Source organism: Phyllostomus discolor, chromosome 1, assembly GCF_004126475.2.
Source record: "Phyllostomus discolor isolate MPI-MPIP mPhyDis1 chromosome 1, mPhyDis1.pri.v3, whole genome shotgun sequence".
NCBI classification, from domain to species: domain Eukaryota; kingdom Metazoa; phylum Chordata; class Mammalia; order Chiroptera; family Phyllostomidae; genus Phyllostomus; species Phyllostomus discolor.
In genome coordinates this window covers 136,082,871-136,096,878 of record NC_040903.2, presented here as the reverse complement: position 1 = coordinate 136,096,878, position 14,008 = coordinate 136,082,871, and the positions used below count along the sequence as shown (strand labels likewise).

The window sequence follows — 14,008 nt, the reverse complement described above, 5'->3', positions numbered from 1 at the left end:
CAACCAACGGTCTATATCAGTGTTTACTATATTCAGGGTTTCCTTTCCTTTCCTTTTTCTTTTTCTTTTTCTTTTTTGTCTCTTGAGAGATTACTTTGGGGCTCTTTAACTCATACATTCGAGAGGCCTGGAGGTGGTATATAAGCAATCTCTTTGACATTTAGTAGTAGAGCCCCAAATGGTTCTTGGAAAGGCCAATATTATCTTTGGGCTGATCATACTGGCCTTGGGCATTTGGCTAGTTTCCAGGCACACTGGCCCTCAGTATGGAATTGAAGCTGTTGTTGTAAAAAAAAACAACTATGTTTTATGTCAATATTAAAATTAATATCAATGAAAAGACTAGATTGTCTGAGGTGAAACATATATTAATTTTGTAACTAGAAGAAATAGCAAAAAATAGAAGTATCCTAGCAAAAAGGATGTAAGGGGGAGTTGGTAGGGGGTGCATGTGATTGTGTCTGTGTGTGTGTTTGTTAAAGACTTTATTCCTGAGGTTTGGTTTTATTCAGGCCTATGTTATTTCACAGCTAACATATCTAAAAAAATACTAAAATTGAGTTAGTTCCCAGGACTTAGAGGGAAGGGTACCAACCAAAGAGTTTCTGGCCTTGTTTGATTCATGGCTTTCATCAATTTGTATAATCTAGAACAACCTGTGAGAATCATGCCTGCCTTTCTAGGCCTAAGTGAATTATCTACTCTGTAATTATGAACCTGACTTTCCTTTCTTCTTACCATTGACTTTAGAATTCTTTGTACTTTATGTGCTACTTTTTCCTATGCCCCATATATCATCAACCACCTAACTTTTTTAGACTCCCATTTGAATTCCCTGGATTTGACTTCCCCATCCTTCCCAGTAACTTGCACATAACCTGGGATCTTTACCCCAAACTTTATGTACTCACTGCCCCCTCCCTCTTCCCTTTACTTTCCAAAGTCATTGTCTTTGCAGACATTTGATCCTCACTTAGAATGTCTTTCCTCCCCAGTCGGTGGGTACCCAAGTCCAGCATACCTTTTATTTCAAATCTCTACTCCTTGTTATTTTCCCCAGACCCCTAGTTAGGAATCATGTCTCCCTTTTTGGAATTCACATAGAATTTTACTTAGACCTTCTCATGTTCTCCATTCATAATCTGCAAAACTGTGTTATCTTCTGTGCCAAACTGTCACTTCCTGGAGCATCTTTTATTTTTGTATTTCTCACAGTGCCAAACTCAGTGCCTTCCTGTAACTACTCAGGAAATGTTGAATTAATGAATGTTTTATCGGTGTATGTGTATTATCTCCCCAACTAAGCTGTAAGTTGCTTGAATGCAAGAATTTTTTCTTGTTCATCATAGTATTTCTTAGAGTACTTTGGACAATGGATTATGCAGTTAATATTGGTTGAATGAATGACAAGGCTAGTTGACTAGTTCTCACTGTTATGTGAACAGATTTGTCCCTCATCTTTCTTACCATCCTGCTAACTCATTCCTGTGATCTCTCTGACTCCGACTGCTGTTACTCAGTTTTTACTATGTATAAGTTAAATAAAGCATTTATTTAAAAACATGCATTTTTATGTCACTCTCCCTTTGAGAAAAAAATACATTTCCATTTGTATTTATTTATGCTGTTATTTTCCCTGTGCTATATATACTATTCTTGTGAGTTGATATCTTTTAGTATTAACTTTATTTTGGTTTCTGAGATATTTATGCATGTTAGCACTTGCTATTTGGTTTCATGCAGGCTCTGTATTAAATTACTAGTGAGAATCACTAGCATTGCTCCATTGTAAGATAATAATAAGAAATTCTGCTTTTTACTTGCAAGGATGTTTAGCCAGATACTACCTACCTTTCTGACTTTTTATCCTGCTTGACCTGTAGAATACTGACTATCCCACAGACTTACAAGGATCAAATGAGAGAATGAATTTAAACTTCATGTAAATATATGGCATTTTTTAGAAAATACTTGAACACTTTAAAAGAGTTTTTTTGGGGGGAGGTGAAATGTTGAATTAGAAAGAGCCTTTATATCAACTTTGCATTTCTCAAAGCCATGTTGAGAATGAAATTAAATGTTTTATACTTGGAAAGAGACATCCTTTTGGAAAATTCATGGAGACAGACCTGTACAAGCAAAAAGATCCTCTTTCTGAATGCTAATTAGCAACTTTTGTATGTGTTCCATTTTCTTCCATGGTCTGGATGACAGGCTCATTATAAGAAGAAACGTCAAAGGGAAAAAGTCATCCTCTTACTTGTATTAAATGTTGTGTAGCAACAACACTGATAAATGTGTTGACAGCAATATTAATGGCTAATGATTTAAATTTGAGCTTACAGGGACTTCTGAATCATTACTTATTACAAATACCTGGTAGTTGTAATAATTGCTAGAGGGAAAGGAGGCAGGATAGAGGATGGGAAATAACCAGTTACAGTTTTTGGATTTGCTCTTGTCTTGTTAAGCTTGTCAAGGGGAAGAGGCAGAAGTATCAGTGCTGGTTTTATTTTATTATTTTTTGTACTACTTTTATTTATTTTTTGGTGATACACTTTGCTGAGTTTTTGCTTGTTTTTTTTTGTTTGTTTGTTTAGCTTGTAAATTATTGCCATATACTGAATTGGATAGAGTCTAGGGTTGACATCTGGGTTTTTTAAAAATGCATAGTGATGAACTCTTAAGAATTACTGAATAATAGAAGAGGATTAATATTTATTTGAAGAACACTGAAGTTCCTTGAAATTTTTGAAAATATATACACTGTGCTAGTGTGCTAGTATTTGTGTGCTAGTATTTGAATTCTAATAGATGTTACTTAAAGTATTTTTTTCTTCCTTTGCTCCAACTGAGGTCCTCTGTCTGACTACCTGAAGATTAGTTTAATTTGATTTTTCCTGTTGGAATTCATTGAGGAGTTTATGCTTCACATGAAGCATATTTTCTTTTTCGAGAGACTGGAGAGTTTTAGTAAGTTATTTATATTAAGGTGCTATATCAGTCAGGGGCCTAACAGGTATGGATGACACACCTTGAAAAGAACTAACAGAACAGAATTTAATGAAAGGACCAGTTACAGAGGTGTGGGCAGCATTAATGAAGCTAACAAGAGATGGTCAAGTGCCAGAGACTAATGCTAGTAAGAAGTAGCCACTGTCCCTCTGCCTAAAGGGGCAAGGGAGTGAACTGTGTCAGTGCAGCCTAGCAATTGCTGGAGCCATGGAAGAGAGGCTACCTGTTGGGATCTGTGACCGCAGAGGAACACAGGCAAGGCCAGAACTCCCGCAAGGCATGGAGAAGCAGTGTGTGAGGTAGGTAATAATACTCCAACCTTTTTCACCTCTCACAGTCTCAGATTTTGCCAGTACCTCCTAGTGGCAGATCCCTTCAGGAAGCCAGAGGGTAAGAAAACTCTGGTGATACAGTCCACAGAGGTCAGCTACCCAGGCACTGATGGGGACAAAGGCTGGTGGAGGATGAAGCAGAGCTTGGGAAGGAAAGGAAGTGTAATGCAGTTATTATATGGGAAATACCCAGAAGAGCTTCTCTTCTTCATGGTTGTCATTATAATTGTGAATTAGTGGCTTGGAAGAGATGAAACACAAGGCAAATACTTCTTTTTTTTTTGTCCCCCTCCCACCCACCAAGCAAATATTTCTGCCTCTAAATTTGCAAGCTAATAGAGATAGCAGTGGTACAATCAAATTAATGAAAATCCATACAATCGCAAGGCAAAACTGTTCTGTCATCAGATTTGTGAACAGAATATTTATATTGTAGGTAAGCAATGATATAAGTATATTTTGTATAGTGGGGAATAGTGGATAAAGAGTTTATTTTGATAGGAAAGATTCATGAGAAAAGCTCCCCTTCACTTAATTAAGTAAAGATTGATGCGGGAATGACACTTTTGGAAAGTATTCTTATAATAGCAAGGCAAGGACTGAGCAGTTGAGAGGAGAGCCATCAGAGCCCATTCTTTGTCCTCTCTCTCTTCCAGGGAAAAGGCAGAAATAACACAGAAAACAGCCAGATCATCCTCGTGTGCTTCCTGTTTTGATTTCTTTCTCCTAGAGAGGGAGAAGCTACTGTGCATGTCAGAGTCGTCAGCTACATAACATGCTAAGTATCTATGGGCTCAAGGCAAGCTGCACTAGCAGACATTCATAATGTAGCAGGTGTTACACTATGAAAATGAGACGATGCCCTTTCTTCCTGTCTAAAACCCTTCCTGTCAGGAGCTTATAGATGGGAAGAAAGCCAGAGGCCTCTTTGCCCCTCATTCATTTAAATGAGATAAAGTAGGAATTTTAAATTAAGCCACCTTAATATTTCAATCGTTGTTTAAAGACACATTGCTTGTAGCAATTGGGCCTATTGCTGCAGTAACTGAATTCCTGTTCACTCATCAGAAATTCTTAAGGAAAAGCTATACAGGTCCACATTGGTATTTTCCCCTCTATCAACATTTTGCTGATCCTAATCGATTATCTCTTTTATGGTAATACTCTTTGACTGCCAATTTGGACTTTTTATAATATGAAGCCTGAGCGGAGTTCAGAGGATCAGAGATATTACTGCCGTTGTTAGATAAGTGAATGACCACAAGCCATCACTTGAAATAGTTTCCTTGCTTATCTGGTATTTACTCTTTAAAACTGAAGAAACATAGTAGTTTCATTTAGGTAAAGTAAATAAAATATTTTATTTTTTCAAATAACTGTTTTTTCCTTTCTTAGTTGTTTTTAAATTGAAAGAATAATTCTTTAAAGCTAACCAATATGAATCTTTTGGAAAACTATTAAAAACTCAAAAAACCCCCCCAAACCTGGCTACTTTGGATTTTAGTGCTATGTGTCTCTTATAATTTTGTAATTTATAATGACCTCAAACTCTAAAGCCAGAAGCATGCTTGTATCTTAAACATGGAAGACTTAGGTCATCCTTTGCCTAGTATTCAAAGATATTAGATCTTCAGTTATGCTTTCGAGTTGAAGAAAGAAACTTTAAAAGAGACAATTTTAGACTTCTTCCAGGTGCACTATATTTCTGTGCAAATGTTGAGTAGAGTTATAAGTAATGAATATTTGGCAAGAATAGCATGATGTAGAAGAGAGTTATTGTTTTATTCATAACATTATAAAATTATGTACAAAATAAATTTGTTGTCCCATAAATTGTAGCCAAGTGTTAAAGACTAGAAACTGAATTTCAGGGTTTTATCTTTTAGGGCACTTCTGGTACTCAATGTGGAACTTTAGTCCTTGTTAGATTGGAATTCAAACTATACAATTAATTATAATACCATTGATTAATGAACAACAATGTTTCCAAATGCAATTTAAGAAGAAATAAACTTTTCAGGGCTCTTATATTTAGGTCAAACATATATTGGTTTGGCCAAAAAGTCCATTATGTTTTTTTCCATATGATGGCTCTAGTAATGCTTAGTTGTCTTCATTCAAAACAATTTTGTTAGGTTGTATTGTGACAGCTGTCATATCAGAGTGCATTTTTTTTAAAACCAAAAACTGGTGAATTTTTGTGCAGCCATTTTAATATTTAAGATGGAAGGAAATATGCAACATTTTCAGCATATTACACTTTATTATTTCAAGAAAGGTAAAAATGCAACTGAAACACACACACAAAAAAGACTTGCACAGTGTATGGAGAAGGTGCTGTGACTGATTGAACGTGTCAAAAGTGGTTTGCCAAGTTTCCTGGTAGTATTGACGTTTTGGTCAAATAACTCTTTGCTGTGGGGCTGTCTTATGCATTGGAAGATGTTTAGCAGCACTACTGGCCTCTACCCACTAGAAGCCAATAGCTGGAGATAGCTGACATACTCAAAAATATCTAAATCAATAAAGTTATTGGTGAAAATGAAAAATGTGTCTTTTGTTTTATGGTAAAAATAGTAACAGACTTTTTGGCCAACCCAATAGTACAGGTAGAGTTTATACTGTGTTAGTTAACTGTTCAAAGAAATCGTCTGAGAACTAAAGACCCAGGATTTAAAAAGCTTTCCCAAACGATTCTTATATATATAGTCAGTGTTCACAGTCACTTTGTCGAGACCAGCTTATCTGATGTTTGAATTTCTTGGTTATCTTAGCCTGTGTTTAGATAGGAGGCTTCTGAGGTAGTTCATTCAGTTTTGTCTTTTAAGAATTTCTGGGCACTTCATGATGTGACCGACAGCTAAAATTCCTTAATGTCTTATAGTTCAATGAATAGTATAATGGTAGTCAGATTCCTATTAAAAACTACTTTTAAATCCATTAAATATTTACATGTAGAAAAAATACAAGTCACATGATGTGCTTGGTCATAGATGTTAGATATTTGATCAGAACCTGAAATGTAGCTCTGAGAATGTCTTCACATCTTAAGTATGACGGTATTTGGAAATGTAGCAAAGCCTTTCCATATAAAGTTTCGGTCTCTATATCCTGAAATATACCTGGTTAAATAAAGTTAGGTGGTTAAGTAATCAGGGAGAAGCAGTTTTCCTCTCTGGAGTTTGCATTAGAGAAAGAATGTGTATAAAAAGGGGTGTGTTCAGTTATTAAGCAGCCTTCAGGGGTGGCTCACTGAGCATGGGCAGGCTGGACTCTATGTGCATCTAAAAGAATTTGAAATGCAAAATATTAAATCGAAGCAAAAGAGCTTTCTGAGTTGTAGAGACGTGTGCACAATGAGTAGGCTCCCCACGGTGTTCACTTATCCGCATGAAGATGGATGGAACACTGGAAAGAAGCGAGAATTTTACCTTAACCATACTGGAAACATTAGAAGTGTGGGGAAGGATGAGAAAATGTGAGAGAGAAGTGAGAAAGAAGAGAGAGAAGAGAGCTAGTGTGAGCATGAGAGAACTGGTTCCAGCTCAAGCTCTTCAGAACCTCTGAAATTCTCCCTTTTTCTCCAGTGGTTCCTCAGTGAAAGGCAGGCTGCACAGCCCTGGTGAATTCATTGTTAACATCAGTAAGGTGAGGTGATTGTAAGCTCCTTACCTGTTGACTCAATTATTGCAGAGCCAATCTTTGTCCTTAAATAACAGGTACGCATCCAGATTCCTTTGACGAAATTAAATTCTTCAAGTTCCAAAGTACACTTGTTCTCTCTCACCAATGACTTTGAAATCCTGTGGTTTCTACTAGTTACTGTGTTTTATTAATTCTTTTTGGCAGCAGTGGACATAATTTCCTGTGACAAAATTCATTTCTAAAGTGAGCAAAATAATGATTCATCTTTATATTAATAAAAACATATCTCCTTTGTGACTACAGTCAATTTTCTACCCTGTTGGAATGGAGCACAGAGTCCAAAACAGTGACTCATGAAATAATTAGGTGTATTTCCTGTTGAAATAGTCTGTGGGCACATTAGAAGTGAATTTGCCTTTTTAATCACATTTTACTTAATCTGATACTAATATTAGTGGACATTTCTTGATCTTATAGGAAATAATGTTTCTAATTAAGGAAGTTTGGGGATTTTAGAAGAGAAAAATGGGAGAGCTAAAAATATACCAAAGCCAATCTACTTAATAAACAATTGTATATTTGTTATTATGTATTATATTTTTTGTTATTTATTTGTTATTATTTAAGCTAACAGAAGTTGAATGATTATTTTCTTTGACTACAACTATCTTTAAGTAAATCAAGGATAATCAGGAGTACTAAATATTAGAGTACTGTAAGCATCAACTATACAGCAGTAATTTGTTTTTTTTTAATCTTAGTTGACTTTACCTTGACTTACTCAAGAGTTGTAAGACATAAAATGACTCTCCATGTATGATTACAAGCAGTTTTTGTTGTATACATTTATTAGGTTCCAACACTGAAGTTTCTCAGTCAAGCATGGGAATTAGATATAGTTTGTGCCCTGGAGACTTAGAATGGCATAGTTGAATAGTTCCACACTGGTGTAATTATGATCATCCTAACATCTGGAATAATCTATTTTAAATGGTTAACTACTTTGAACTACTACCCAAATCCACATATGCAGTTACGAGTAGATTTTACTCTTAGTAGTCAAGAGAATTAGCAATTAAAGGCGATACTCTAGATAATTACATTTTAGGATGTTTACATATTTGCCAGAATCCTTTTTTAGTAAATTAACCTTTTATAGTAAATCTCAGCTGATTAAAAGCCTTTAAAAACTACAACTTTGTAAACAGCATTTAAACAATACTATATAGTCATTTGGACCTAGAAAGTAGATAGAAAATTCACCTTGAGTGGTACTTCCAGTCATGATGGAGGCATAGCTAAACATTCTTTGCCTCCTCGCACAACCACAGGAAGACTTACAAGTAGACTTCAAAACAAATAACACCAGAACCATCAGAAAATTGAGCTGTATGGAAGTCCAACTACCAAGGATTTAAAGAAGCCACCCTCATCTAGACAGGTAGGTGGGGTGCATGTGGAGACGGACAGAAAGGTGTGGAGTTGCAGTGTAGTGCAGATAGGTGGTGGCGGCAGAATGGGTGGTGGATAAAAATTGGAAGGGATACTTTAGAAGCCAGCATCCCAGCAATGGGTCAGATCACACAGTTTAGGGTTCCAGTGTCAGGAACATAAATTGCCATAACTTCTGGCTGTAAAAACTTGTGGGGCTTGGGGTAGCAAAAGAAACTACTGGATTTTCAGGAGACTGTGCTTAAAGGGTCCACACAGACTTAAAACATATGCAGACCTATCCCCTCTGGATTCACCATCAGGCAGTAGCTGAAAAGGCACCAGTTGCAAAGAATGAGTGCTGGGCAAACCTCCAGAGGCCAGGCAGTGGCATTGTTCCCTATCCGAGCCCTCCCCCGACACAGAGCCATAGAGTGGTGAAACGGGTGACTCCGAGCTGGTGATTAGCTAAGGCTCTGCCCCCACCCAATTTATGGTGCCTTTTCTACAACAGGCCACAGTACTAAGACAGAGACTCAGACCAGCTCTACCTAGTACACAGAAACAAGCACAGGGAGGCTGCCAAATTGAGGAGACAAAGAAATAAGGTCCAAATGAAGGAACAGAACAAAACCCCAGAAAAAGAACTAAATGCAACAGAGATAACCAACCTGTCAGATGCAGAGTGCAAAACACTGGTGATCAGGATGCTCAAAGAATGCATTGTGTATTGCAAAAATACAAATAGAAAAGACCCAGGAAGAAATGAAGGTTAGACTAAGTGAAATAATGAAAAATCTACAGGGGACCAACAGTGGAAGGGATGAAGCCAGGATTCAGATCAATGATTTGAAACATAAGAAGTAAGCATTCAATCAGAACAGCAAGAAGAAAAAAAAACTTGAAAAAACAAGGATAGTATAAGGTGCCTCTGGGACATCACCAAACATGCCAACATCCAAATCATAGAACGAGAGGGCATCATAAAAGGATGCCAAAAGGAGAAGAGGAAGAGCAAGAAATTGAAAACATATTTGAAAAAATAATGAAAGAACACTTCCCTAATTTGGTGAAGGAAATAGACATACAAGTCCAGGAAGCACAGAGAGTCCCAAACAAGATGGACCTGAAGAGGACCACACCATGACACATCATAATTAAAATGCTAAAGGTTAAAGATAAAGAGAGAATCTTAAAAGCAGCAAGAGAAAAGAACAAAGTTACCTACAAAGTAGTTCCCATCAGACTGTCAGCTGATTTCTCAAAAGAGACCTTATAGGCAAGAAGGGGCTGGCTGGAAAGAAGTCTTCCAAGTCATGAAAGGCAAGGACCTACATCCAAGATTACTCTATCCAGCAAAGCTATCATTTAGAATGGAAGGGCAGATAAAGTGCTTCTCAGACAAGGTAAAGCTAAAGGAGTTCATCATCACCAAGCCATTACTACATGAAATGTTAAAGTGACTTATTTTAGAAACAGAAGATCAAATCTATGAACATTAAAATGGTAACAGATTTATTTGTTCCACTCCTAGTTTTTGTCCATGTGTTCTTCATATTTATTTGTTCCTGTAAACCCTGTTGATAACTATCAACAGTTGAATCTAAAAAAAACAAACTAAGCAAACAACCAGAACAGGAACAGAATCATAGATATGGAGATCATTTGAAGGGTTATCAGGTGGGATGTGGAAGGGGGATAATGAGGGGCAAGGTGTAAGGATTAAGAAATATAATTACTAGGTACAAAATAGGGGGATGTTAAGAATAGTATAGGAAACAGAGAAGGCAAAGCACTTATAGGCCGGCCCATGGACATGAACTAAGGGGGGATTGCTGGAGGGAATCAGTGTACCCAGAGGAGAGGGGAAAGGGGGCAAAATTGGGATAACTGTAATAGCATAATCAATAAAATGTATTTTTTAGAAAAGAAATTCACCTTCCTGGCTGGCGTAGCTCAGTGGATTGAGCACGGGCTGGGAACCAAAGTGTCCCAGGTTCGATTCCCAGCCAGGGTACATTCCTGGGTTGCAGGCCATAACCCCCAGCAACCGCACATTGATGTTTCTCTCTCTCTCCCTCTCCCTCCCTCCCTCCCTCCCTCCCTTCCCTCTCTAAAAAAAAATAAATAAATAAAATCTTTAAAAAAAAAAAAAAAAAAAAAGAAATTCACCTTAAGGTAGATATTTTATACTATGCTTCTTTCCCAGAAAATAATCTCATTTATTGCAAAGTTAACATTCTCTTTGTTGCTGTTGACATTCTTTTTTTTAAATTTTATTTTAATTGCTGTTCAAGTACAATTTTCTATCTTTTACTCTCATCCCAGCCCACCCACCCAGCCCTCCCCACCTCCCTTCCATTTCCACCCACTCCTAGTTTTTATCCATGTGTCCTTCCTATTTATTTGTTCCTGTAAACCCTGTTGACATTCTTTATGGTCAGTAGAGGGAGCACAATTTTTCTAACAAACCCTCCATCACAAAACAAGTGATGTCATTAGTGATGGTACAAAGGGGAAGAATCTAAAGTAGTTCATATTGGTTCATGTATATTTGTTCATGTTCCATGATTCCTGAGAAAAAATGTATACATTAGAAAGCCAAAAACCATAAAGATAAAATGAAATACCATATTTGGAGACCATATTTTAAGTTAAGAGATATATTAACAAGAAAAAAATTATGTAATTTCCTTAACATTTAAAAATCTGGGTTGTGATCCACAAATTGATTAATCATTACATTTACTTTTACTGAAGATTTTGTGGGCTTTTTTTTTTCTTTATTTCCTTATAAATTGTAAAGGTCCTCATAGGGGCAGTCTGCAATTGTTACTTACATGATGTATTAAAATTTGGTACAACCAAAGAGGTAGTGATTTATGTGTGAGAGAATTATATTTTTGTTCTTTAAGAAAAAGTCTAGAAAATTTTTTCTCAGAACAGTTCCTGAAGACTAATTTACTGTGATCAAACACTTAGTTAACGTATATTTCAGGAAAAAAATCATAACCAAAAGATCTTCTATAAATTAGGCTGGTAGTTCCAATGGAATGTTTACATGTTTTGTGAGCATTTGATGAGACACGGAAGATGATCATTGTCCTTGTCACAAAGTTGTCATTAATTGATATATGAATGGTGCTATTGAGATTACTCGACAAAGAAACTCAGATGGCATAGATGCCTACTCTGTTAGAGTTAAGTACCGTGTTAGAGTGTTAGAGTTAAGTACTATAGAGAAAACCAAGCCACTTTAATTCCAATCAAAATAATGTCACTGAATATGTTTATAACACTTTTACATATTTATAATGGAACAGCTCTTTACATAGGACCAATGGAAATAGGTTTGTTATACAGAAGAGTTAATTGAGATGTGTTGAGATTTAATGAGCTATTCAAGATTATATAGTACATTAGCATAGTTAAAAAAAAAAACAGAATCTAGAACTCTTAACTCCTGGTTCAAGTTACTAAGAGTTCATGCCACCGTAGCCTAGGATGAATGATTTGAAAATATAGGAACATTGTTTAAATCACTGATTCTTTGTTTTGTGCAAGTCATTGTATCATCAATGTTGTTTGATTAAAAAATAAGAAATATCATAAGTGGTCATGAAACTATATTGTAGTAGTAATGTGAATAATAGACAAAGGATATTTAAAACAATAAAGTGTTTATATTATATAAAAGCTAAATGCAATAGAAAACCTCCCTACATACTAGTATATAGTTAATAAGAGAATTTGGAGGAAATACTCAAGGTGGTTTCATTTACATATAAAGAGAATGGCTCTGAGATTGAGGGGCCAAAATTCTTGGAGGAGGTTCATTTCACATTCACTTAAACAAGTTTACTGAAGTTGTCAGGCTCAACAGGGATGGCTTCAGAAACAAACTATAGTTGAGAAGGAATGCTAAGTCAAATAGCCAGAGAGCTAGCTGAGACCTTGGAGATGGTGGATGCCTTTCTTGGTTTTACAGCTAAGGGAATTGAGATCTAGAGAGGTTCTGAGTGCTTGTCCAAGGTTAGTCACACAGCTAGATGGAGGCAGAATTGGAATTAGATTCCTTCTGAATACTTGGATATGAAAAACCACTGAAATAGATTGGTAACAGAATGTAGAAGGTGGTGGATTGTGAAAATATATTGGATGTGTAAAGTAGACGAGTATAATTTTTTCTGGAAGTGATTTTCATCCATCTTTAAAAGAGTGGAAAGAACGTTGACTAGTGTTTGGTTTCATGGGCAGAGCAAAACTAAATACAAGGATGCAGTGATCAACGGGGAGTTTGAAAAGCAGGATGAGCTGCCTGATGGCAGATGTGAAAATGACCTTCTCAGCAACTCTTAAGATGTTTTATTGTTAATAATAATAAAGATAATAATGATGATATTACTAACAACAACTACCATTTACGGAATGTTTACCCTTTCCAGGCATCACATCAAGCATCTCATGTACATTAGGTCACTTAAGTACGTCACCTTGTGACCTAAGTATTACTGTGCCATTTTGTAGATAAAGAAACTGAATCTCAGTTTCTTGCCCTAGTCACATAAGTAGTTGGCTATGGAATAAAAATGTGAATTCTGATTATGTTTGAATTTCAAGGCTAGTGTTTCTCTAAATTGAGTAATGATAGACTTTCCTTCTAAAGGGAAAATAATCTCCATATTGACCTATTTTTATTCTAAGACTTTTGTATAGGTGTACACACATAAATTCCTTAAGCTTTTAGCTGTTATATAATTTTTTTAAATTAAAAGGTTACAAATTAAATACAAATAAAACAAAATCAATAAAATTCAAATGAATAACATTAGTATAATGTGAAAGATGAAGTTTTTACTGAAAGGAAAATACTGATTGCAAGATGAATTTGTGGCTGTTGCACAGTTCTTCTGAGTTTGACCTGCTGTATTGCCACCTGCTTTGTGATAACTTGGTTCTGCTACCACTTTTCTCTACCCTGACCTCTTTAAAATATCCCCTCAGACGGAAAATTTCCTCATTTGACTTTCACTTGGTGCACTCGGTTTTTTATTGTTAATCCTACCTGTTTCATTAGCTGTGGTGAAGTACTGCTGCCACTTGGAGACACTCTGATGGTTTGGGGCTCTGAAATGTTGTGGCATTGTGGATTTAGTTATAAGGTGATGGTTACCCAGGTGAGCTACCCAGAATATGTTTCTGCTAATTATTTTTTAGGTTACTATCTTGAAGAAACCACAAACTTTAAGAAATTCAGATTCTGCAAATCATAGCCAGGCCTCTGGGTGTTTCTGCTTAAAGAAAAAATTGCACTTTCTCTCAAAACACTATATCATAGAACCATCTGATTTCTGCAGGGTAATAGAGAATCAGGAGGGCCTCCATCTTCACCTACTTTCAGTGCTACCTTAGATCAGGCCACCACTATACTGCATCTGAAATTTTGCTCAGCATGTAGTTTTGCCCCCAAAAAACTATTCTCCAGAGTGTGTTTCACACTCATGAGTTTTCTATAGTAACAAATTTAGCAATGAGCTTCAGAATCTTCTCTTTCTGGACACTTTTCCTATTGTGCCTCTTTATCT

General features: G+C 36.2%; 1 protein-coding gene across 2 annotated transcripts in view; it reads left to right on the top strand.

The window, feature by feature from the left end:
* NUBPL (nucleotide binding protein like) overlaps positions 1–14,008 on the top strand; it is a 243,544-nt gene that overhangs the window by 192,326 nt on the left and 37,210 nt on the right. The window lies entirely within an intron of this gene.